Consider the following 20787-nt stretch of genomic DNA (forward strand, 5'->3'; position numbering starts at 1 on the left):
TCTCCAAAAGCACATTGTTTTATGGATCCAAGAAAACTCCAGTTCACACTTCATGCAGCCTTGTCTTACGACAACCTACTGTCATGTAAACAATGACAAGAAACTGTCATGTAACAATGACAAGAAACTCTCATGTAACACTGATGTCACAATGTCAGATGAAAAAGAAAGACATTACTTACTTTCAGAGAGCAGCGTATCACACACTCTAACCAACTGAGCTAAGCCGCTGGCTACAGAGCACAATTGTTGAGATGCACCGAGCCTCTGCAAGTGCTGGAGCGCAAACTAACAAGTCCACCAACAGCATAGCCTGACAAGACTGGACACTCTTGGTTGCTCCTTGTGGCAATTCCAAACAGCTGGGGAATTTGATCAATTGGTATTGTGTTTGCTTAGCACTATAGGTAGTGGGATCGATGCCCGCATTCCCCAAAAACACATTTTTTTGTGGATCCAAGAAAGCTGCAGTTCACACTTCATGCAGCCTTGTCTTATGACAACCTACTGTCATGTAGCAATGACAAGCAACTTTAATGTAACACTGATGTCAAAATGTCAGATGAAAAAGCAAGACATTACTTACTTTCAGAGGAGCAGCGTAGCACACACCATTGAGGCCCACAAACAAAGCTGTGGAAAGATTCCTTGAAGCCAGAGCATAAAGAAAGAACAAATAAAGATGCCGAAACCCGGGATCGAACCAGGGACCTTTAGATCTTCAGTCTAACGCTCTCCCAACTGAGCTATTCCGGCAATTCACTCAACAAAATTCTGTGGCACCCTTGACAATTCACATGCATGTGACTCGTAATTTTGACACTCAAAATGTACATAATAGCCAGTATGGGGATCGAACCCATGACCTTGGCGTTATTAGCACCACACTCTAACCAACTGAGCTAACCGGCCATTTGCTATTTTGCTCAATTGTTGAAATGCACTGAGCCTCTGCAAGTGCTGGCACATCAACAAACAAGTCCACCAACAGCATAGCCTGACAAGACTGGACCCTCTTGGTTGCTTCTTGTGGAAATTCCAAACGGCTGGGGAATTAGCTCAAATGCTTTGCACGCGTGAGGTAGTGGGATCGATGCCCACATTCTCCAAAAGCACATTGTTTTATGGATCCAAGAAAACTCCAGTTCACACTTCATGCAGCCTTGTCTTACGACAACCTACTGTCATGTAAACAATGACAAGAAACTGTCATGTAACAATGACAAGAAACTCTCATGTAACACTGATGTCACAATGTCAGATGAAAAAGAAAGACATTACTTACTTTCAGAGAGCAGCGTATCACACACTCTAACCAACTGAGCTAACCGGCCGCTGGCTACAGAGCACAATTGTTGAGATGCACCGAGCCTCTGCAAGTGCTGGAGCGCAAACTAACAAGTCCACCAACAGCATAGCCTGACAAGACTGGACACTCTTGGTTGCTCCTTGTGGCAATTCCAAACAGCTGGGGAATTTGATCAATTGGTATTGTGTTTGCTTAGCATGCTATAGGTAGTGGGATCGATGCCCGCATTCCCCAAAAACACATTTTTTGTGGATCCAAGAAAGCTGCAGTTCACACTTCATGCAGCCTTGTCTTATGAAAACCTACTGTCATGTAGCAATGACAAGCAACTTTAATGTAACACTGATGTCAAAATGTCAGATGAAAAAGCAAGACATTACTTACTTTCAGAGGAGCAGCGTAGCACACACCATTGAGGCCCACAAACAAAGCTGTGGAAAGGTTCCTTGAAGCCAGAGCATAAAGAAAGAACAAATAAAGATGCCGAAACCCACGATCAAACCAGGGACCTTTAGATCTTCAGTCTAACGCTCTCCCAACTGAGCTATTCCGGCAATTCACTCAACATAATTCTGTGGCACCCTTGACAATTCACATGCATGTGACTCGTAATTTTGACACTCAAAATGTACATAATAGCCAGTATGGGGATCGAACCCATGACCTTGGCGTTATTAGCACCACACTCTAACCAACTGAGCTAACCGGCCATTTGCTATTTTGCTCAATTGTTGAAATGCACTGAGCCTCTGCAAGTGCTGGCACATCAACAAACAAGTCCACCAACAGCATAGCCTGACAAGACTGGACCCTCTTGGTTGCTTCTTGTGGAAATTCCAAACGGCTGGGGAATTAGCTCAAATGCTTTGCACGCGTGAGGTAGTGGGATCGATGCCCACATTCTCCAAAAGCACATTGTTTTATGGATCCAAGAAAACTCCAGTTCACACTTCATGCAGCCTTGTCTTACGACAACCTACTGTCATGTAAACAATGACAAGAAACTGTCATGTAACAATGACAAGAAACTCTCATGTAACACTGATGTCACAATGTCAGATGAAAAAGAAAGACATTACTTACTTTCAGAGAGAGCGTATCACACACTCTAACCAACTGAGCTAACCGGCCGCTGGCTACAGAGCACAATTGTTGAGATGCACCGAGCCTCTGCAAGTGCTGGAGCGCAAACTAACAAGTCCACCAACAGCATAGCCTGACAAGACTGGACACTCTTGGTTGCTCCTTGTGGCAATTCCAAACAGCTGGGGAATTTGATCAATTGGTATTGTGTTTGCTTAGCATGCTATAGGTAGTGGGATCGATGCCCGCATTCCCCAAAAACACATTTTTTGTGGATCCAAGAAAGCTGCAGTTCACACTTCATGCAGCCTTGTCTTATGAAACCTACTGTCATGTAGCAATGACAAGCAACTTTAATGTAACACTGATGTCAAAATGTCAGATGAAAAAGCAAGACATTACTTACTTTCAGAGGAGCAGCGTAGCACACACCATTGAGGCCCACAAACAAAGCTGTGGAAAGGTTCCTTGAAGCCAGAGCATAAAGAAAGAACAAATAAAGATGCCGAAACCCGGGATCGAACCAGGGACCTTTAGATCTTCAGTCTAACGCTCTCCCAACTGAGCTATTCCGGCAATTCACTCAACATAATTCTGTGGCACCCTTGACAATTCACATGCATGTGACTCGTAATTTTGACACTCAAAATGTACATAATAGCCAGTATGGGGATCGAACCCATGACCTTGGCGTTATTAGCACCACACTCTAACCAACTGAGCTAACCGGCCATTTGCTATTTTGCTCAATTGTTGAAATGCACTGAGCCTCTGCAAGTGCTGGCACATCAACAAACAAGTCCACCAACAGCATAGCCTGACAAGACTGGACCCTCTTGGTTGCTTCTTGTGGAAATTCCAAACGGCTGGGGAATTAGCTCAAATGCTTTGCACGCGTGAGGTAGTGGGATCGATGCCCACATTCTCCAAAAGCACATTGTTTTATGGATCCAAGAAAACTCCAGTTCACACTTCATGCAGCCTTGTCTTACGACAACCTACTGTCATGGTAAACAATGACAAGAAACTGTCATGTAACAATGACAAGAAACTCTCATGTAACACTGATGTCACAATGTCAGATGAAAAAGAAAGACATTACTTACTTTCAGAGAGCAGCGTATCACACACTCTAACCAACTGAGCTAACCGGCCGCTGGCTACAGAGCACAATTGTTGAGATGCACCGAGCCTCTGCAAGTGCTGGAGCGCAAACTAACAAGTCCACCAACAGCATAGCCTGACAAGACTGGACACTCTTGGTTGCTCCTTGTGGCAATTCCAAACAGCTGGGGAATTTGATCAATTGGTATTGTGTTTGCTTAGCATGCTATAGGTAGTGGGATCGATGCCCGCATTCCCCAAAAACACATTTTTTGTGGATCCAAGAAAGCTGCAGTTCACACTTCATGCAGCCTTGTCTTATGAAACCTACTGTCATGTAGCAATGACAAGCAACTTTAATGTAACACTGATGTCAAAATGTCAGATGAAAAAGCAAGACATTACTTACTTTCAGAGGAGCAGCGTAGCACACACCATTGAGGCCCACAAACAAAGCTGTGGAAAGATTCCTTGAAGCCAGAGCATAAAGAAAGAACAAATAAAGATGCCGAAACCCGGGATCGAACCAGGGACCTTTAGATCTTCAGTCTAACGCTCTCCCAACTGAGCTATTCCGGCAATTCACTCAACAAAATTCTGTGGCACCCTTGACAATTCACATGCATGTGACTCGTAATTTTGACACTCAAAATGTACATAATAGCCAGTATGGGGATCGAACCCATGACCTTGGCGTTATTAGCACCACACTCTAACCAACTGAGCTAACCGGCCATTTGCTATTTTGCTCAATTGTTGAAATGCACTGAGCCTCTGCAAGTGCTGGCACATCAACAAACAAGTCCACCAACAGCATAGCCTGACAAGACTGGACCCTCTTGGTTGCTTCTTGTGGAAATTCCAAACGGCTGGGGAATTAGCTCAAATGCTTTGCACGCGTGAGGTAGTGGGATCGATGCCCACATTCTCCAAAAGCACATTGTTTTATGGATCCAAGAAAACTCCAGTTCACACTTCATGCAGCCTTGTCTTACGACAACCTACTGTCATGTAAACAATGACAAGAAACTGTCATGTGACAATGACAAGAAACTCTCATGTAACACTGATGTCACAATGTCAGATGAAAAAGAAAGACATTACTTACTTTCAGAGAGCAGCGTATCACACACTCTAACCAACTGAGCTGACCAGCCGCTGGCTACAGAGCAAAATTGTTGAGATGCACCGAGCCTCTGCAAGTGCTGGAGCACAAACTAACAAGTCCACCAACAGCATAGCCTGACAAGATTGGACACTCTTGGTTGCTCCTTGTGGCAATTCCAAACAGCTGGGGAATTTGATCAATTGGTATTGTGTTTGCTTAGCATGCTATAGGTATTGGGATCGATGCCCGCATTCCCCAAAAACACATTTTTTGTGGATCCAAGAAAGCTGCAGTTCACACTTCATGCAGCCTTGTCTTATGAAAACCTACTGTCATGTAGCAATGACAAGCAACTTTAATGTAACACTGATGTCAAAATGTCAGATGAAAAAGCAAGACATTACTTACTTTCAGAGGAGCAGCGTAGCACACACCATTGAGGCCCACAAACAAAGCTGTGGAAAGGTTCCTTGAAGCCAGAGCATAAAGAAAGAACAAATAAAGATGCCGAAACCCGCGATCAAACCAGGGACCTTTAGATCTTCAGTCTAACGCTCTCCCAACTGAGCTATTCCGGCAATTCACTCAACATAATTCTGTGGCACCCTTGACAATTCACATGCATGTGACTCGTAATTTTGACACTCAAAATGTACATAATAGCCAGTATGGGGATCGAACCCATGACCTTGGCGTTATTAGCACCACACTCTAACCAACTGAGCTAACCAGCCATTTGCTATTTTGCTCAATTGTTGAAATGCACTGAGCCTCTGCAAGTGCTGGCACATCAACAAACAAGTCCACCAACAGCATAGCCTGACAAGACTGGACCCTCTTGGTTGCTTCTTGTGGAAATTCCAAACGGCTGGGGAATTAGCTCAAATGCTTTGCACGCGTGAGGTAGTGGGATCGATGCCCACATTCTCCAAAAGCACATTGTTTTATGGATCCAAGAAAACTCCAGTTCACACTTCATGCAGCCTTGTCTTACGACAACCTACTGTCATGTAAACAATGACAAGAAACTGTCATGTAACAATGACAAGAAACTCTCATGTAACACTGATGTCACAATGTCAGATGAAAAAGAAAGACATTACTTACTTTCAGAGAGCAGCGTATCACACACTCTAACCAACTGAGCTAACCGGCCGCTGGCTACAGAGCACAATTGTTGAGATGCACCGAGCCTCTGCAAGTGCTGGAGCGCAAACTAACAAGTCCACCAACAGCATAGCCTGACAAGACTGGACACTCTTGGTTGCTCCTTGTGGCAATTCCAAACAGCTGGGGAATTTGATCAATTGGTATTGTGTTTGCTTAGCATGCTATAGGTAGTGGGATCGATGCCCGCATTCCCCAAAAACACATTTTTTGTGGATCCAAGAAAGCTGCAGTTCACACTTCATGCAGCCTTGTCTTATGAAAACCTACTGTCATGTAGCAATGACAAGCAACTTTAATGTAACACTGATGTCAAAATGTCAGATGAAAAAGCAAGACATTACTTACTTTCAGAGGAGCAGCGTAGCACACACCATTGAGGCCCACAAACAAAGCTGTGGAAAGGTTCCTTGAAGCCAGAGCATAAAGAAAGAACAAATAAAGATGCCGAAACCCAGGATCGAACCAGGGACCTTTAGATCTTCAGTCTAACGCTCTCCCAACTGAGCTATTCCGGCAATTCACTCAACAAAATTCTGTGGCACCCTTGACAATTCACATGCATGTGACTCGTAATTTTGACACTCAAAATGTACATAATAGCCAGTATGGGGATCGAACCCATGACCTTGGCGTTATTAGCACCACACTCTAACCAACTGAGCTAACCGGCCATTTGCTATTTTGCTCAATTGTTGAAATGCACTGAGCCTCTGCAAGTGCTGGCACATCAACAAACAAGTCCACCAACAGCATAGCCTGACAAGACTGGACCCTCTTGGTTGCTTCTTGTGGAAATTCCAAACGGCTGGGGAATTAGCTCAAATGCTTTGCACGCGTGAGGTAGTGGGATCGATGCCCACATTCTCCAAAAGCACATTGTTTTATGGATCCAAGAAAACTCCAGTTCACACTTCATGCAGCCTTGTCTTACGACAACCTACTGTCATGTAAACAATGACAAGAAACTGTCATGTAACAATGACAAGAAACTCTCATGTAACACTGATGTCACAATGTCAGATGAAAAAGAAAGACATTACTTACTTTCAGAGAGCAGCGTATCACACACTCTAACCAACTGAGCTAACCGGCCGCTGGCTACAGAGCACAATTGTTGAGATGCACCGAGCCTCTGCAAGTGCTGGAGCGCAAACTAACAAGTCCACCAACAGCATAGCCTGACAAGACTGGACACTCTTGGTTGCTCCTTGTGGCAATTCCAAACAGCTGGGGAATTTGATCAATTGGTATTGTGTTTGCTTAGCATGCTATAGGTAGTGGGATCGATGCCCGCATTCCCCAAAAACACATTTTTTGTGGATCCAAGAAAGCTGCAGTTCACACTTCATGCAGCCTTGTCTTATGAAAACCTACTGTCATGTAGCAATGACAAGCAACTTTAATGTAACACTGATGTCAAAATGTCAGATGAAAAAGCAAGACATTACTTACTTTCAGAGGAGCAGCGTAGCACACACCATTGAGGCCCACAAACAAAGCTGTGGAAAGGTTCCTTGAAGCCAGAGCATAAAGAAAGAACAAATAAAGATGCCGAAACCCGGGATCGAACCAGGGACCTTTAGATCTTCAGTCTAACGCTCTCCCAACTGAGCTATTCCGGCAATTCACTCAACATAATTCTGTGGCACCCTTGACAATTCACATGCATGTGACTCGTAATTTTGACACTCAAAATGTACATAATAGCCAGTATGGGGATCGAACCCATGACCTTGGCGTTATTAGCACCACACTCTAACCAACTGAGCTAACCGGCCATTTGCTATTTTGCTCAATTGTTGAAATGCACTGAGCCTCTGCAAGTGCTGGCACATCAACAAACAAGTCCACCAACAGCATAGCCTGACAAGACTGGACCCTCTTGGTTGCTTCTTGTGGAAATTCCAAACGGCTGGGGAATTAGCTCAAATGCTTTGCACGCGTGAGGTAGTGGGATCGATGCCCACATTCTCCAAAAGCACATTGTTTTATGGATCCAAGAAAACTCCAGTTCACACTTCATGCAGCCTTGTCTTACGACAACCTACTGTCATGTAAACAATGACAAGAAACTGTCATGTAACAATGACAAGAAACTCTCATGTAACACTGATGTCACAATGTCAGATGAAAAAGAAAGACATTACTTACTTTCAGAGAGCAGCGTATCACACACTCTAACCAACTGAGCTAACCGGCCGCTGGCTACAGAGCACAATTGTTGAGATGCACCGAGCCTCTGCAAGTGCTGGAGCGCAAACTAACAAGTCCACCAACAGCATAGCCTGACAAGACTGGACACTCTTGGTTGCTCCTTGTGGCAATTCCAAACAGCTGGGGAATTTGATCAATTGGTATTGTGTTTGCTTAGCATGCTATAGGTAGTGGGATCGATGCCCGCATTCCCCAAAAACACATTTTTTGTGGATCCAAGAAAGCTGCAGTTCACACTTCATGCAGCCTTGTCTTATGAAAACCTACTGTCATGTAGCAATGACAAGCAACTTTAATGTAACACTGATGTCAAAATGTCAGATGAAAAAGCAAGACATTACTTACTTTCAGAGGAGCAGCGTAGCACACACCATTGAGGCCCACAAACAAAGCTGTGGAAAGGTTCCTTGAAGCCAGAGCATAAAGAAAGAACAAATAAAGATGCCGAAACCCAGGATCGAACCAGGGACCTTTAGATCTTCAGTCTAACGCTCTCCCAACTGAGCTATTCCGGCAATTCACTCAACAAAATTCTGTGGCACCCTTGACAATTCACATGCATGTGACTCGTAATTTTGACACTCAAAATGTACATAATAGCCAGTATGGGGATCGAACCCATGACCTTGGCGTTATTAGCACCACACTCTAACCAACTGAGCTAACCGGCCATTTGCTATTTTGCTCAATTGTTGAAATGCACTGAGCCTCTGCAAGTGCTGGCACATCAACAAACAAGTCCACCAACAGCATAGCCTGACAAGACTGGACCCTCTTGGTTGCTTCTTGTGGAAATTCCAAACGGCTGGGGAATTAGCTCAAATGCTTTGCACGCGTGAGGTAGTGGGATCGATGCCCACATTCTCCAAAAGCACATTGTTTTATGGATCCAAGAAAACTCCAGTTCACACTTCATGCAGCCTTGTCTTACGACAACCTACTGTCATGTAAACAATGACAAGAAACTGTCATGTAACAATGACAAGAAACTCTCATGTAACACTGATGTCACAATGTCAGATGAAAAAGAAAGACATTACTTACTTTCAGAGAGCAGCGTATCACACACTCTAACCAACTGAGCTAACCGGCCGCTGGCTACAGAGCACAATTGTTGAGATGCACCGAGCCTCTGCAAGTGCTGGAGCGCAAACTAACAAGTCCACCAACAGCATAGCCTGACAAGACTGGACACTCTTGGTTGCTCCTTGTGGCAATTCCAAACAGCTGGGGAATTTGATCAATTGGTATTGTGTTTGCTTAGCATGCTATAGGTAGTGGGATCGATACCCGCATTCCCCAAAAACACATTTTTTGTGGATCCAAGAAAGCTGCAGTTCACACTTCATGCAGCCTTGTCTTATGAAAACCTACTGTCATGTAGCAATGACAAGCAACTTTAATGTAACACTGATGTCAAAATGTCAGATGAAAAAGCAAGACATTACTTACTTTCAGAGGAGCAGCGTAGCACACACCATTGAGGCCCACAAACAAAGCTGTGGAAAGATTCCTTGAAGCCAGAGCATAAAGAAAGAACAAATAAAGATGCCGAAACCCAGGATCGAACCAGGGACCTTTAGATCTTCAGTCTAACGCTCTCCCAACTGAGCTATTCCGGCAATTCACTCAACAAAATTCTGTGGCACCCTTGACAATTCACATGCATGTGACTCGTAATTTTGACACTCAAAATGTACATAATAGCCAGTATGGGGATCGAACCCATGACCTTGGCGTTATTAGCACCACACTCTAACCAACTGAGCTAACCGGCCATTTGCTATTTTGCTCAATTGTTGAAATGCACTGAGCCTCTGCAAGTGCTGGCACATCAACAAACAAGTCCACCAACAGCATAGCCTGACAAGACTGGACCCTCTTGGTTGCTTCTTGTGGAAATTCCAAACGGCTGGGGAATTAGCTCAAATGCTTTGCACGCGTGAGGTAGTGGGATCGATGCCCACATTCTCCAAAAGCACATTGTTTTATGGATCCAAGAAAACTCCAGTTCACACTTCATGCAGCCTTGTCTTACGACAACCTACTGTCATGTAAACAATGACAAGAAACTGTCATGTAACAATGACAAGAAACTCTCATGTAACACTGATGTCACAATGTCAGATGAAAAAGAAAGACATTACTTACTTTCAGAGAGCAGCGTATCACACACTCTAACCAACTGAGCTGACCGGCCGCTGGCTACAGAGCACAATTGTTGAGATGCACCGAGCCTCTGCAAGTGCTGGAGCGCAAACTAACAAGTCCACCAACAGCATAGCCTGACAAGACTGGACACTCTTGGTTGCTCCTTGTGGCAATTCCAAACAGCTGGGGAATTTGATCAATTGGTATTGTGTTTGCTTAGCATGCTATAGGTAGTGGGATCGATACCCGCATTCCCCAAAAACACATTTTTTTTGTGGATCCAAGAAAGCTGCAGTTCACACTTCATGCAGCCTTGTCTTATGAAAACCTACTGTCATGTAGCAATGACAAGCAACTTTAATGTAACACTGATGTCAAAATGTCAGATGAAAAAGCAAGACATTACTTACTTTCAGAGGAGCAGCGTAGCACACACCATTGAGGCCCACAAACAAAGCTGTGGAAAGGTTCCTTGAAGCCAGAGCATAAAGAAAGAACAAATAAAGATGCCGAAACCCTCGATCAAACCAGGGACCTTTAGATCTTCAGTCTAACGCTCTCCCAACTGAGCTATTCCAGCAATTCACTCAACATAATTCTGTGGCACCCTTGACAATTCACATGCATGTGACTCGTAATTTTGACACTCAAAATGTACATAATAGCCAGTATGGGGATCGAACCCATGACCTTGGCGTTATTAGCACCACACTCTAACCAACTGAGCTAACCGCTATTTTGCCAATTTGCTATTTTGCTCAATTGTTGGGATCGATGCCCACATTCTCCAAAAGCACATTGTTTTATTCCAAGAAACTGAGCTCTGTCGATGCCCACATTCTCCTCATTGTTTTATGGATCCAAGAAAACTCCAGTTCACACTTCATGCAATACCCTGTCCTGTATTGGACAAAAATGAATGGCATGTCATTGGCATCGGACAAACCATATACACATTGGCCAATACCACCCAATTCGGCGTTGATTCATCCAAAGTGTATTGCAAATGCCATATGGTAATTGCCAGTTGTAACACTTTAAAAATTCAACAGGGGGCAAATGCGCTCCACCGGGGTTTTTCATATTGGATATGTAACCCAAATTAATGTCCAAAAGTAAAATTTTGAAAAAATGAAATTTTTTCAAAAACTTATCACCCCTTAAAAAGTGCTTTCTGGACCGTTTTTCGAAATTCTTTCGATTTTTTTGTCAATTACACATGTGTAAGAACTGTATGAATATACTTTTGTCCAATTTTATTATCATAATTTTTTTTTTTTTTTATATGCGCATAAGGAATATGTTTTGTCCAATTCCAATATGATTTCATAGGAAGTCAAAAGTCAAAAGTCAAAAATGTCAAAATTTAAAAAAAAACTTCACACACCCATAAAAAAGTGCTTTCTGGACCGTTTTTTCGAAATTCTTTCGATTTTTTGTCAATTACACATGTGTAAGAACTGTATGAATATACTTTTGTCCAATTTTATTATCATAATTTTTTTTTTTTTTTTTTTACATGCGCATAAGGAATATGTTTTGTCCAATTCCAATATGATTTCATAGGAAGTCAAAAGTCAAAAGTCAAAAATGTCAAAATTTTGTAAAAACTTCACACACCCTTAAAAAGTGCTTTCTGGACCGTTTTTTGAAATTCTTTCAATTTTTTGTCAATTACACATGTGTAAGAACTGTATGAATATACTTTTGTCCAATTTTATTATCATATTTTTTTATATATTTTTTTAAATTGTGCATAAGGATTTTTTTGTGGGCCAAATGACGTAAGAAATTTGACATGCTCAAAAATCCTGCAGAAATGCAAAATTGACTGGCCTGATGAACTCGGGATGGCCGGGCAGTGATAGTTGTTCCTTTCCATCACTCGTTGTGTTGACTTCATCATGTCCATTTTGTGATGTTTTTTCACTATATAATCATATTGCAAGTGCACGTGCATTTGCAATATGTTTCAATGTGCATTTACCATATGAAATTTGACCTTGCTCAAAAATGCAAAATTGACTGGTCTGATGAACACAGGATGGCCGAGCAGTGATAGTTGTACATTTCCATCACTCGTTGTGTTGATTTCATCATCTCCGTTAGGTGATGTTTTTACACTATAGAATCATATTGCAAATGCACGTGCATTGTTGTGCAACTGGTAACCCAAAAATAAAAATATGGTTGTAAATGCATTTGGTCATTCTGATATTAATGCTGGCTGATGGGAACACAGGATGGCCGGGCAGTGATAGTTGTACATTTCCATCACTCGTTGTGTTGATTTCATCATGTCCATTAGGTGATGTTTTTACACTATAGAATCATATTGCAAGTGCGCGCGCATTTGCAATATGTTTCAATGTGCATTTACCATATGAAATTTGACATGCTCAAAAATGCAAAATTGACTGGTCTGATGGACACAGGATGGCCGAGCAGTGATAGTTGTACATTTCCATCACTCGTTGTGTTGATTTCATCATGTCCATTAGGTGATGTTTTTTCACTATAGAATCATATTGCAAGTGCACGCGCATTTGCAATATGTTTCAATGTGCATTTACCATATGAAATTTGACATGCTCAAAAATGCAAAATTGACTGGTCTGATGAACACAGGATGGCTGAGCAGTGATAGTTGTACATTTCCATCACCTGTTGTGTTGATTTCATCATGTCCATTTGTTTATGTTTTCTCACTTTTGCAAAGTCACTGTGCATTTGCAATATGGTTCAATGGGCAGGTACCATCACGAATTTGTCATGCTATAAAAATCCTGCAGGAATGTGAAATTGACTGGTCTGATGAACACAGGATGGCCGAGCAGTGATAGTTGTACATTTCCATCACTTGTTGTGTTGATTTCATCATGTCCATTAGGTGATGTTTTTTCACTATAGAATCATATTGCAAATGCACGTGCATTGTTGTGCAACTGGTAACCCAAAAATTAAAATATGGTTGTAAATGCATTTACCGGGACTCCTATTATCCATGCCCGCTATGGGAGTACCCTACTACGGCCCTCTATCTATGGGGGCAGTCCTGAGTGCTTTATGGACTGTTTAAAATATTCTGATGGATAATGTTGTGCAACTGGTGATTGAAAATAGGCACCTGGTAACCCAAAAATGAAAATATGGTTGTAAATGCATTTACCGGTCATTCTGATATTAATGCCCGCTATGGGAACACAGGATGGCCGGGCAGTGATAGTTGTACATTTCCATCACTCGTTGTGTTGATTTCATCATGTCCATTAGGTGATGTTTTTACACTATAGAATCATATTGCAAGTGCGCGCGCATTTGCAATATGTTTCAATGTGCATTTACCATATGAAATTTGACATGCTCAAAAATGCAAAATTGACTGGTCTGATGGACACAGGATGGCCGAGCAGTGATAGTTGTACATTTCCATCACTCGTTGTGTTGATTTCATCATGTCCATTAGGTGATGTTTTTACACTATAGAATCATATTGCAAGTGCACGTGCATTTGCAATATGTTTCAATGTGCATTTACCATATGAAATTTGACATGCTAAAAAAAATGCAAAATTGACTGGTCTGATGGACACAGGATGGCCGAGCAGTGATAGTTGTACATTTCCATCACTGTTGTGTTGATTTCATCATGTCCATTAGGTGATGTTTTTCACTATAGAATCATATTGCAAATGCACGTGCATTGTTGTGCAACTGGTAACCCAAAAATAAAAATATGGTTGTAAATGCATTTACCGGTCATTCTGATATTAATGCTGGTCTGATGGGAACACAGGATGGCCGGGCAGTGATAGTTGTACATTTCCATCACTCGTTGTGTTGATTTCATCATGTCCATTAGGTGATGTTTTTACACTATAGAATCATATTGCAAGTGCGCGCGCATTTGCAATATGTTTCAATGTGCATTTACCATATGAAATTTGACATGCTCAAAAATGCAAAATTGACTGGTCTGATGGACACAGGATGGCCGAGCAGTGATAGTTGTACATTTCCATCACTCGTTGTGTTGATTTCATCATGTCCATTAGGTGATGTTTTTACACTATAGAATCATATTGCAAGTGCGCGCATTTGCAATATGTTTCAATGTGCATTTACCATATGAAATTTGACATGCTCAAAAATGCAAAATTGACTGGTCTGATGGACACAGGATGGCTGAGCAGTGATAGTTGTACATTTCCATCACTGTTGTGTTGATTTCATCATGTCCATTTGGTGATGTTTTTTCACTATAGAATCATATTGCAAATGCACGTGCATTGTTGTTCAACTGGGCAGGTAAAATAAAAATATTTGTAAATGCATTTACCGGTCATTCTGATATTAATGCTGGCTATGGGAACACAGGATGGCCGGGCAGTGATAGTTGTACATTTCCATCACTCGTTGTGTTGATTTCATCATGTCCATTAGGTGATGTTTTTCACTATAGAATCATATTGCAAGTGCGCGCATTTGCAATATGTTTCAATGTGCATTTACCATATGAAATTTGACATGCTCAAAAATGCAAAATTGACTGGTCTGATGGACACAGGATGGCCGAGCAGTGATAGTTGTACATTTCCATCACTGTTGTGTTGATTTCATCATGTCCATTAGGTGATGTTTTTTCACTATAGAATCATATTGCATGTTTGCAATATGGTTCAATGTGCAACTGGTAACCCAAATGAAAAAATATGGTTAAAAATGCATTTACCGGTCATTCTGATATTAATGCTCGATATGGGAACACAGGATGGCCGGGCAGTGATAGTTGTACATTTCCATCACTCGTTGTGTTGATTTCATCATGTCCATTAGGTGATGTTTTTACACTATAGAATCATATTGCAAGTGCGCGCGCATTTGCAATATGTTTCAATGTGCATTTACCATATGAAATTTGACATGCTCAAAAATGCAAAATTGACTGGTCTGATGGACACAGGATGGCCGAGCAGTGATAGTTGTACATTTCCATCACTCGTTGTGTTGATTTCATCATGTCCATTAGGTGATGTTTTTTCACTATAGAATCATATTGCAAATGCACGTGCATTGTTGTGCAACTGGTAACCCAAAAATAAAAATATGGTTTAAATGCATTTAAATGTCATTCTGATATTAATGACTGGTATGGGAACACAGGATGGCCGGGCAGTGATAGTTGTACATTTCCATCACTCGTTGTGTTGATTTCATCATGTCCATTAGGTGATGTTTTTACACTATAGAATCATATTGCAAGTGCGCGCGCATTTGCAATATGTTTCAATGTGCATTTACCATATGAAATTTGACATGCTCAAAAATGCAAAATTGACTGGTCTGATGGACACAGGATGGCCGAGAGCAGTGATAGTTGTACATTTCCATCACTCGTTGTGTTGATTTCATCATGTCCATTAGGTGATGTTTTTTCACTATAGAATCATATTGCAAATGCACGTGCATTGTTGTGCAACTGGTAACCCAAAAATAAAAATATGGTTGTAAATGCATTTACCGGTCATTCTGATATTAATGCTCGCTGATGGGAACACAGGATGGCCGGGCAGTGATAGTTGTACATTTCCATCACTCGTTGTGTTGATTTCATCATGTCCATTAGGTGATGCATTTTTTTACACTATAGAATCATATTGCAAGTGCGAGCGCGCATTTGCAATATGTTTCAATGTGCATTTACCATATGAAATTTGACATGCTCAAAAATGCAAAATTGACTGGTCTGATGAACACAGGATGGCTGAGCAGTGATAGTTGTACATTTCCATCACTGTTGTGTTGATTTCATCATGTCCATTTGTTTATGTTTTCTCACTTTTGCAAAGTCACTGTGCATTTGCAATATGGTCAATGGGCAGGTACCATCACGAATTTGTCATGCTATAAAAATCCTGCAGGAATGTGAAATTGACTGGCCCGATGAACTCGGGATAGCTGGGCAGTGATTCTGGTTCATCTCCATGGCTCGTTAGGGTTGATTTCAGAATGTCACTTTTGGTGATGGTCCCTCTCCGTTTAAACATATTGCTAATGTACAAAAGTCAACTAGCAAGTCAGTGTCCATCAGTCAATTAGATGTCATTTTGACACCAAACTGATACCAATTGACACCAAACCCACTTTTTCCAACTCATTTAGAAGCCAACTATCATATATGTCAGAGCAGGCCCATAATTCACAGCGCCTTTAGTTTAAAACATAATAAAAACGTAAAACACATAGTTACGTTCTAGCTGCGGGTCCAGGTCAGACATTATGTGAAGGCCTATGTGAGGCGACCCCGAATCCCGAGTTTCGGCTCGATAGGTCCTTCGGTGCCCGAGTAAAACCCTAATTGGTGCTGAAAATCCACTTTTTCCATGCCTTGCTATGGGGTCCTTGAATGAGCTATCGGACCGAAACGTTGGGGTCCGTCTCTATGGGCCGAGCCGGTTCCAATGCACCTAGTCTTGTGTCTCTGAGACTTTTCTAAATGTCGCCATTTTCGTAATGGTCAAAATGAATTGAAATCATTGCAAATGTACGAGGCTATTTCTCGGTCCGAGAACCTTCTAGAGCCACCTAACTCACCACGCACTATCGACCCGAGGTCTAGAACAGGTTTCTAAAGTTTGAACTCTAGGTCTGACGGTTCTTTTAGCTCGAACAAAGCTAACTATTGGAGGCACTGTCTGTCTCTACAACCCCAATACGTCCCTCCTTCCAAGTTGTGTGTCTGTGTGATTTAGTTTTCCTTTGAAATTTTATGGGAAAATGACTGATTTACAGTTCATGGGGGTTGCCTAATCACACATATGAAGTTTTGGACAGATCTGACTTTTTTAACCCTCGAAACAGCCCCTGAGACACCAATTAAGGCACTTCCGGTTGGCACAGGAAGCTATAAGTCAACACATATCCTCACTGGGCTATGCTTTTACAGAATCCTGTGTTTTAAGTCCTTACGTTAAGAATTGACTGATTTACACAGGGTTGAATGCACTATGTCTATCAAACTGCAGGCAGGTAATGGAAAAACACTTTTAGGGTGATTTTAACCACTTCCGGTTGGTCCAGGAAGCCTAGAATCAACACAGGTAGACCTCATACTGGCCTGATGGACTGTTATCAAAGACAGGTTCATACGGCATTCATAACCCATATAGACTTCAGGTTGAATTTAGGGGTGCAGGCAATGTATTCCTATGGGGAGAGAAGTCAATGCAAACTATTTGAAGTAAACACCTTCTTTTAACTATTAAGGGTTAATGCCACACGGTCAACGTTAGGCTTGCACGGATCGGAAGGACCTTAGGAACGTACCTGAGGTCGAATTGTGCTTCTCACCCTAACGGTTCTCTCACTGTCACCCAAAAGCAAATGACGTTGTGGGGCAGGCTTCATTTTGGGCCTACTTTTCTAATGGTCGCTGCGCTCAGACCGAGCGAGCTACGGTCAAGCGGGATATCTCGTTGAACTCGGCACGGCCTAGAGATTATGTTTATGCCATTGCCTGCTCTCTGTGTCTTTGAGAACCGCACTTTTTCACTCCATCCTTGCTGTGTGTGCGTGTGAGAGCTTTTCTTTGACATCTGTTGGGAGAAATGACTGATTTACAGTTCATGAGGGTTACCTAGTCACACATATGAAGTTTTGAAAAGATCTGACCTTTTTAACCCTTGGAAACTGCCACTGTGACATCATTAAAGGCACTTCCGGTTGGCACAGGAAGCTATAAGTAAACCCATGTCTTGATTGACATAGAAACTTACAGAATCCTGAGTTTTAAGTCCTTACGTTAAGAATTGACTGATTTACACAGGGTTGAATGCACTATGTCTATCAAACTGCAGGCAGGTAATGGAAAAACACTTTTAGGGTGATTTTAACCACTTCCGGTTGGTCCAGGAAGCCTAGAATCAACACAGGTAGACCTCATACTGGCCTGATGGACTGTTACCAAAGACAGGTTCATACGGCATTCATAACCCATATAGACTTCAGGTTGAATTTAGGGGTGCAGGCAATGTATTCCTATGGGGAGAGAAGTCAATGCAAACTATTTGAAGTAAACACCTTCTTTTAACTATTAAGGGTTAATGCCACACGGTCAACGTTAGGCTTGCACGGATCGGAAGGACCTTAGGAACGTACCTGAGGTCGAATTGTGCTTCTCACCCTAACGGTTCTCTCACTGTCACCCAAAAGCAAATGACGTTGTGGGGCAGGCTTCATTTTGGGCCTACTTTTCTAATGGTCGCTGCGCTCAGACCGAGCGAGCTACGGTCAAGCGGGATATCTCGTTGAACTCGGCACGGCCTAGACATTATGTTTATGCCATTGCCTGCTCTCTGTGTCTTTAAGAACCACACTTTTTCACTCCATCCTTGCTGTGTGTGCGTGTGAGAGCTTTTCTTTGACATCTGCTGGGAGAAATGACTGATTTACAGTTTAGGAGGGTTACCTGGTCACACATATGAAGTTTTGGAGAGATGTGACTTTTCTAACCCTTCAAAACAGACAGTGTGACCCAATTAAAGGCACTTCCGGTTGGCACAGGAAGCTATAAGTAAACACATGTCTTGATTGACATAGCCACTTACAGAATCCTGAGTTTTAAGTCTTTAAGTTAAGAATTGACTGATCTACACAGGGTTGAATGCACTATGTCTATCAAACTGCATGCAGGTATGGATCAACACTTTTGGGTGATTTTAACCACTTCCGGTTGCTCCAGGAAGCTTAGAATCAACACAGGTAGACCTCATAGTGGTCTGATGGACTGTCATAGAAGACAGGTTCATAAGGCATTCATAACCCACATAGGCTTCAGGTTGAATTTAGGGGTGCAGGCAATGTATTCCTATGGGGAGAGAAGTCAATGCAAACTCTTTGAAGTAAACACCTTATTTTAACTATTAAGGGTTAATGCCACACGGTCAAGGTTAGGCTTGCACGGATCGGGAGGACCTTAGGAACGTACCTGAGGTCGAATTGTGCTTCTCACCCTAACGGTTCTCTCACTGTCACCCAAAAGCAAATGACATTGAGGGCCAGGCTTCCTTTTGCGCCTTCTTTTTTTCAAGGTCGCTGCACTCAGAGCGAGCTACGGTCAAGCGGGGCGTCTCGTTGAACTCTGCACAGCCTGGAGACTATGGTGATGCCATTTTTTGTGTTGATTTCAGAATGCCATTTTGGTGATGGTCCCTCTCCGTTTAAACATATTGCTAATGTACAAAAGTCAACTAGCAAGTCAGTGTCCACCAGTCAATTAGATGTCATTCTGACACCAAACTGATACCAATTGACACCAAACCCACTTTTTCCAACTCATTTAGAAGCCAACTATCACATATGTCAGAGCAGGCCCATAATTCACAGCGCCATTAGTTTAAAACATAATAAAAACGTAAAACACATAGTTACGTTCTAGCTGCGGGTCCAGGTCAGACATTATGTGAAGGCCTATGTGAGGCGACCCCGAATCCCGAGTTTCGGCTCGATAGGTCCTTCGGTGCCCGAGTAAAACCCTAATTGGTGCTGAAAATCCACTTTTTTCCATGCCTTGCTATGGGGTCCTTGAATGAGCTATCGGACCGAAACGTTGGGGTCCGTCTCTATGGGCCGAGCCGGTTCCAATGCACCTAGTCTTGTGTCTCTGAGACTTTTCTAAATGTCGCCATTTTCGTAATGGTCAAAATGAATTGAAATCATTGCAAATGTACGAGGCTATTTCTCGGTCCGAGAACCTTCTAGAGCCACCTAACTCACCACGCACTATCGACCCGAGGTCTAGAACAGGTTTCTAAAGTTTCGGAACTCTAGGTCTGACGGTTCTTTTTTAGCTCGAACAAAGCTAACTATTGGAGGCACTGTCTGTCTCTACAACCCCAATACGTCCCTCCTTCCAAGTTGTGTGTCTGTGTGATTTAGTTTTCCTTTGAAATTTTATGGGAAAAATGACTGATTTACAGTTCATGGGGGTTGCCTAATCACACATATGAAGTTTTGGACAGATCTGACTTTTTAACCCCTCGAAACAGCCCCTGAGACACCAATTAAGGCACTTCCGGTTGTCACAGGAAGCTATAAGTCAACACATATCCTCACTGGGCTATGCTTTTACAGAATCCTGAGTTTTAAGTCCTTACGTTAAGAATTGACTGATTTACACAGGGTTGAATGCACTATGTCTATCAAACTGCAGGCAGGTAATGGAAAAACACTTTTAGGGTGATTTTAACCACTTCCGGTTGGTCCAGGAAGCCTAGAATCAACACAGGTAGACCTCATACTGGCCTGATGGACTGTTACCAAAGACAGGTTCATACGGCATTCATAACCCATATAGACTTCAGGTTGAATTTAGGGGTAAAGGCAATGTATTCCTATGGGGAGAGAAATCAATGCAAACTTTTGAAGTAAACACCATCTTTTAACTATTAAGGGTTAATGCCACACTGTCAACGTTAGGCTTGCACGGATCGGAAGGACCTTAGGAACATACCTGAGGTCGAATTGTGCTTCTCACCCTAACGGTTCTCTCACTGTCACCCAAAAGCAAATGACGTTGTGGGGCAGGCTTCATTTTGGGCCTAATTTTCTAATGGTCGCTGCGCTTAGACCGAGCGAGCTACGGTCAAGC

At 42.4% G+C, this 20787-nt stretch overlaps 16 non-coding genes across 16 annotated transcripts; all 16 read right to left on the reverse strand.

Moving 5' to 3' along the window:
- Positions 1–683: 683 nt before the first annotated feature.
- trnaf-gaa (transfer RNA phenylalanine (anticodon GAA)) lies at positions 684–756 on the reverse strand. Its single transcript has one exon. It is a non-coding gene; the product is annotated as a tRNA-Phe (tRNA).
- An 82-nt stretch (positions 757–838) lies between these two features.
- trnai-aau (transfer RNA isoleucine (anticodon AAU)) lies at positions 839–912 on the reverse strand. Its single transcript has one exon. It is a non-coding gene; the product is annotated as a tRNA-Ile (tRNA).
- A 1033-nt stretch (positions 913–1945) lies between these two features.
- trnai-aau (transfer RNA isoleucine (anticodon AAU)) lies at positions 1946–2019 on the reverse strand. The gene has a single exon. It is a non-coding gene; the product is annotated as a tRNA-Ile (tRNA).
- Positions 2020–2895: 876 nt separating this feature from the next.
- Positions 2896–2968, reverse strand: trnaf-gaa (transfer RNA phenylalanine (anticodon GAA)). The gene has a single exon. It is a non-coding gene; the product is annotated as a tRNA-Phe (tRNA).
- An 82-nt stretch (positions 2969–3050) lies between these two features.
- trnai-aau (transfer RNA isoleucine (anticodon AAU)) lies at positions 3051–3124 on the reverse strand. The gene has a single exon. It is a non-coding gene; the product is annotated as a tRNA-Ile (tRNA).
- An 878-nt stretch (positions 3125–4002) lies between these two features.
- On the reverse strand, positions 4003–4075 carry trnaf-gaa (transfer RNA phenylalanine (anticodon GAA)). The gene has a single exon. It is a non-coding gene; the product is annotated as a tRNA-Phe (tRNA).
- An 82-nt stretch (positions 4076–4157) lies between these two features.
- Positions 4158–4231, reverse strand: trnai-aau (transfer RNA isoleucine (anticodon AAU)). Its single transcript has one exon. It is a non-coding gene; the product is annotated as a tRNA-Ile (tRNA).
- A 1033-nt stretch (positions 4232–5264) lies between these two features.
- Positions 5265–5338, reverse strand: trnai-aau (transfer RNA isoleucine (anticodon AAU)). The gene has a single exon. It is a non-coding gene; the product is annotated as a tRNA-Ile (tRNA).
- An 878-nt stretch (positions 5339–6216) lies between these two features.
- trnaf-gaa (transfer RNA phenylalanine (anticodon GAA)) lies at positions 6217–6289 on the reverse strand. The gene has a single exon. It is a non-coding gene; the product is annotated as a tRNA-Phe (tRNA).
- An 82-nt stretch (positions 6290–6371) lies between these two features.
- trnai-aau (transfer RNA isoleucine (anticodon AAU)) lies at positions 6372–6445 on the reverse strand. The gene has a single exon. It is a non-coding gene; the product is annotated as a tRNA-Ile (tRNA).
- An 878-nt stretch (positions 6446–7323) lies between these two features.
- trnaf-gaa (transfer RNA phenylalanine (anticodon GAA)) lies at positions 7324–7396 on the reverse strand. Its single transcript has one exon. It is a non-coding gene; the product is annotated as a tRNA-Phe (tRNA).
- Positions 7397–7478: 82 nt separating this feature from the next.
- On the reverse strand, positions 7479–7552 carry trnai-aau (transfer RNA isoleucine (anticodon AAU)). The gene has a single exon. It is a non-coding gene; the product is annotated as a tRNA-Ile (tRNA).
- An 878-nt stretch (positions 7553–8430) lies between these two features.
- trnaf-gaa (transfer RNA phenylalanine (anticodon GAA)) lies at positions 8431–8503 on the reverse strand. Its single transcript has one exon. It is a non-coding gene; the product is annotated as a tRNA-Phe (tRNA).
- An 82-nt stretch (positions 8504–8585) lies between these two features.
- trnai-aau (transfer RNA isoleucine (anticodon AAU)) lies at positions 8586–8659 on the reverse strand. The gene has a single exon. It is a non-coding gene; the product is annotated as a tRNA-Ile (tRNA).
- Positions 8660–9537: 878 nt separating this feature from the next.
- trnaf-gaa (transfer RNA phenylalanine (anticodon GAA)) lies at positions 9538–9610 on the reverse strand. The gene has a single exon. It is a non-coding gene; the product is annotated as a tRNA-Phe (tRNA).
- An 82-nt stretch (positions 9611–9692) lies between these two features.
- On the reverse strand, positions 9693–9766 carry trnai-aau (transfer RNA isoleucine (anticodon AAU)). Its single transcript has one exon. It is a non-coding gene; the product is annotated as a tRNA-Ile (tRNA).
- Between the last annotated feature and the right edge of the window lie 11021 nt (positions 9767–20787).

The sequence above is a fragment of the Oncorhynchus keta genome, unplaced genomic scaffold, assembly GCF_023373465.1.
Source record: "Oncorhynchus keta strain PuntledgeMale-10-30-2019 unplaced genomic scaffold, Oket_V2 Un_contig_11255_pilon_pilon, whole genome shotgun sequence".
Classification (NCBI taxonomy): Eukaryota; Metazoa; Chordata; class Actinopteri; order Salmoniformes; family Salmonidae; genus Oncorhynchus; species Oncorhynchus keta.